Source organism: Camellia sinensis, chromosome 5, assembly GCF_055761805.1.
Source record: "Camellia sinensis isolate YWXY chromosome 5, ASM5576180v1, whole genome shotgun sequence".
NCBI classification, from domain to species: Eukaryota; Viridiplantae; Streptophyta; class Magnoliopsida; order Ericales; family Theaceae; genus Camellia; species Camellia sinensis.
The window spans coordinates 146,779,685-146,784,519 of NC_138965.1; positions in this window are offsets into that span (position 1 = coordinate 146,779,685).

Genomic DNA, 4,835 nt, shown 5'->3' on the forward strand with positions numbered 1-4,835 from the left:
TAGAACTCTATCTTGTACTCTTCACAAAAGCCTCTGAAGATTCTGCCGTCGAACTGAGTGCCGTTGTCTGAGATTAGGGCTTTTGGTATGCCAAACCGAGTGATGATATTCTGCCAAACGAACTTCTTCACATCTTTTTCTTTGATTGATGCCAATGCTTCTGCTTCCACCCATTTTGTGAAGTAGTTTGTTACTGCGAGAAAGAACTTCCTGTTTCCGGGTGCTGTTGGAAGTGGTTCTACTATGTCCAAGCCCCACATTGCGAAAGGCCATGGGCTAGTCAATGGTAGGAGTTCTCTAGCTGGTTGATGTATTTGGTGTGCGAATTTCTGACATTTCTCGCACTTCTTCACATATTTATCCGAGTCTGCCTACATGTATGGCCACCAGTATCCCTGTGAAATGGCCCTGTAAGCTAGTGATCTTCCACCTTGATCGCTTCCGCACACTCCTTTGTGTACTTCGAACAAGAATGATTCCACTTTGTTGGGATGAACACACTTTAGGTAAGGTCCTGAGAATGACTTTTTGTATAATGCCAAAGATGGGGAGAGCCAGAATCGCTGCGACTTCGCTCTTATTCTGTTGGCTTCTTTTTTCTCTTCTGGTAAGATGCCGTCTTTTAAGAACAGGATGATGGGATCCATCCAAGAGGGGCCTAGTTCTGCGCAACATACCTCTTCTGCTTCGGGGTCTTCAATGCTTGGTCTAGGTAGATAGTCGATCAGTAGTGGATGAGGGATGGAGGTATCTGCCATTGAGGCGAAGCCTGCTAGTTCATCTGCTCTGCTGTTTTCCTCTCTGCCAATTTGTTCTATCCTTACTACTTCGAATTTCTTGATCTCTATTCTGACCAATTCTTGGTACTTGGCCATCCTGTTATCCTTTGCTTCATAGTCACCAGAAATTTGGTTTACCACCAGCTGTGAGTCGCTGTAGACCATTAGTTCGGTGGCCTTCATATAGAATGCTGACTTGAGGCCTGCAAGAAGCGCTTCATACTCTGCTTCGTTGTTTGATGCTGGGAAGCCAAGGTTGATGGCCTGCTCCACTACTAGGCCGTCTGGAGAGATGAGTACTATGCCGAGCCCTGCTCCATGCCGGTTGGATGCTCTATCCACGAAGAGCTTCCACATCTCTCCAACGAACAACTTCCAGCAAGTGGAGGGATCAGATGATGTCGTGGGGTCAAGAATGTTGCTGGTATTTTCTTCAAGGTCCATGCTTGCTGTCTGCCCCTCGCTATCTGATTGTACCAAGTCTTTATTTGTTGGTGAGTCTTGGTTTGGTGTAGCTTGGTTTGCTTCTTCCTTGCTGTTTTTAGTCTGGTCTGCCATGGAGTCTAACTGAGTACCTTCTACTAGGGGTTGCGTTATTCCGGCGTCAACTTCCATCCCTAGTTCGGTCGTTTCAGTAAGATCGACTGGGCAGATGTGATGACTTCCTGGTGTGAATTCTGCGACAAAATCCGCCAATGCTTGAGCTTTTATGGCGGTCCTGGGTTGGAACTTGATGTCGTATTGCCCCAACTCTACTGCCCACTTCAGAATTCGTCCAAAAAAGTTCGCCCTCTCAAACAAAGCTTTTAGTGGAAAGGCTGTGAGGACGACTATGGTGTGGGCGTGAAAGTAGTGTGACAGCTTCCTTGAGGCCATCATCAAGGCCAATGCCAGTTTTTCTAGTGGCAAGTACCTGGTTTCGGCGCCCAGTAATGTCTTGCTGACATAATAGATGGGCAGATATTGGATTCCTTCTGCGCAGACCAACACTGCGCTAATTACGTGCTGGGAGACGGCCAGGTACAAGAAGAGTTCTTCTCCAGGTACTGGGGTGACAAGAAGTGGTGGGGAAGACATGTATTCTTTTAAGATTTCCAGGGCGTGGTCGCATTCTTCGTCCCACTCAAACTTGGCCTTCAAGGCATGAAAAAATGGTCGTAGTCTATCTGACGACCGGCTTATGAACCGATTGAGCGCAGCTGCCATGCCGGTGAGATGCTGCACTTCCTTTACCGAGTTTGGTCTCTCCAAATCCTAGATCGCTTTGATCTGAGAGGGGTCTGCTTCTATACCCCGGTTGGTCACAAGGAAGCCCAGGAATTTGCCAGATCCTATTCCGAATGCACATTTGGATGCATTGAGGCGTAACTTGTGCTTCTTCAGTATACCAAACATCTCGCCTAGGTCTTTGAGATGGTCATTCTCATCCTTGCTCTTGACCACCATGTCGTCGATGTAAGCCTCCATTGTTCTACCTAACAATGGTTCAAACATCTTGGTGACCATTTGTTGGAATGTCGCCCCTGCGTTCTTTAGGCCAAAGGGCATGATCTTGTAACAGTATAGTCCTCTTGGAGTTGTAAACGATGTGACCTCCTGGTCTGGTTCATGCATGGCGATCTGGTGGTAGCCTCTGTATGCATCCAGAAAGCTAAGTCGGTTGTGCCCTGTCGTTAGGTCTACCAGTTGATCTATCCGTGGTAGAGGAAAACTGTCTTTTGGGCACGCCTTGTTGACTGTTTTATAGTCGACGCAGACACGCCATTTGCCATTCTTTTTTGGCACTACGACTGTGTTAGAAATCCATCTTGGGTAGTGCACTTCTCTAATTGCTCCTGCCTCCAGCAGGTTTCTTACTTCTTCTGCCACTATCTTGGCGTGGTGGAGTGCCGATCTGCGTGTTCGTTGGATGATTGGTCTGGCGGATGGGTGGACATTAAGTTGGTGACAGATGAAGTTTGGGTCAATGCCTGGCATGTCGTAGGGTGTCCAGGCGAACACTTCGATGTTGGAGGTTAAGAATTCCAAGACCTCTAATCTCTCAGTGCTGGACAACGACGAACCGAGCAAAAAGAACTTATCCTGGTTCTCTTCATCTATTCTTACTTCTACCAAGTCTTCCACCGCTTTCTGATAAGCTGCTTTGCCTACATCTGCGAACAGTTCATTACTCTCTGGTTCTTCCACCGAATGAACGTATCCTTTGGCAGCGCGGCTGCCATTTACCGTGACAAAGCATTGCTTGGACATAATCTGATCTCCGTAGACCTCTTCAATTACACCAATGTCGTTTGGGAACCGCATTACTTGGTGGTAGGATGACGCCACCGATCGCATGGCATGCAGCCATGTTCTGCCAAAGATGATGTTGTAAGTGGAGGGGACTTTTAATACCCAGAACTCCACTTGTTTAGTCACGCTTCCTGCTCTGACTGGAAGAATTATTTTGCCGACGGGCCATTCTGGCATGGAGTTGAATCCAATTAGGGGAGATACAGTAGGCGCCAAGTCTTTGTCTTGTAGCTTCAGTTGTTTAAATGTTTCGCAGTACATGATTTCACATGAGCTACCCTGGTCAATCAGAATCCGCTTGACGTCAAAATCCTTGACTCGGAGAGTGACGACCAGGGCATCATTGTGAGAGCAGTATATTCGTTCCAAGTCTTTATCCGAAAAAGCATGACGTTTGTTGCCTCTGTCTTCCCCTTTTTGATGACAGGTTGGGCACTTAACACCTCTCTAAAGTGCTCGGCCTTTTTGATTGATCCCCTGAGCTCGCATACACGCTCAGGTTCAAAGACTCCATGTATTACATTGATGATTCCTTGAGGCGGGGCGTCGATTGGCATCCTATTGGGGTTATTATGGTCCTGGGGGGCTGGTTGCGTTCCTCCTTTAATGTATTTATCCAAGTGACCTGCCGCCACCAACTCCTCCAGGTGCAGTCTCAATGGTGTGCAATTCTCAGTGCGGTGTCCCTTTTCTTTATGGAAGGTGCACCGTGATCTTTCGTCGTAGTCTTTCTGTGCTTCTCCCAGCTTGGCTGGCCACTTGACGAAAGGCTCATCTCTTATTTCGTTCAGAATCTGATATATCGGTTTCTTGAACACCGTGGTTATGGCAGTGCGGATTCTCAACCATCTTTTATCCGGGTCTTCTTCGTTATCTCGTCTGCCACGTCCGTTTCTGTTCGGTCGATCTACCGTATTAACCTTTGCCGAGGTCTTTTTTTCTGGTACTGTGGTTGCCCTAGATTTTACTTTGGCACGTGCGCCATCCTCTTCTACCCTGATGCGCTGATGCACCATTTCCATCAAGGCTTCCATGGTGAGGGGTGGCGTCATGGTGATCGAGTCCCTCAGTCTGTTCCCGACTGGAAGGCCTCTTTTATACTGTGCAATGGCGAGATTGGTGGGGCAGTCCCCAATCTGATTGAATGTCTCCCAGTAGCGACTATTGTAGGATCTTAGGGTCTCTTTATCGCCCATGTCGATGGAGAGTAGCTGGTCGATCTCCACCGGGGTTTTAGTGTTTGTTCGGAACCTTGTTACGAACGCTTCTGCCAATTGCGCCCAAGAGGCTATGCTGCCCTCTGGAAGTTTCTCGAACCAAGTTAAGCCTAGGTCGCCAAGGCTAGATGGGAAGAGTATGCACATTAAGGCCTCGTTTCGCCTGTATACAGCCATGACCTGGCGAAAGTGGCTCAAGTGTGAATAGGGGTCCGTCTTCCCTTCATATGTAGTGAATTTGGGCTGAAGGAAGCCTGATGGTAGGGGCGCGTTTTCAATCGCCGGAACAAACAGCGAAGTCTGCAGCCTTACTAATGCTTTGTCCGTTGGTTCGTAGGCAAGGCCCGGTATTGGCATTCCAACCTCGACGCTTCCATGCGTCCGATGAGCCAACCGCTGTAAGGCAGAAACTCTGTGTGGATCCCGTGCCCTGGCATCCTCCTTGCATCGTGCCTTTTCTTCGAGCACGGTTCGTAAGTCGGATGATCTGGGTAACTCCGTCTGTCTAGATCTAGTTTGGTGCGTATGTGAGGGCCAATACGTGCTT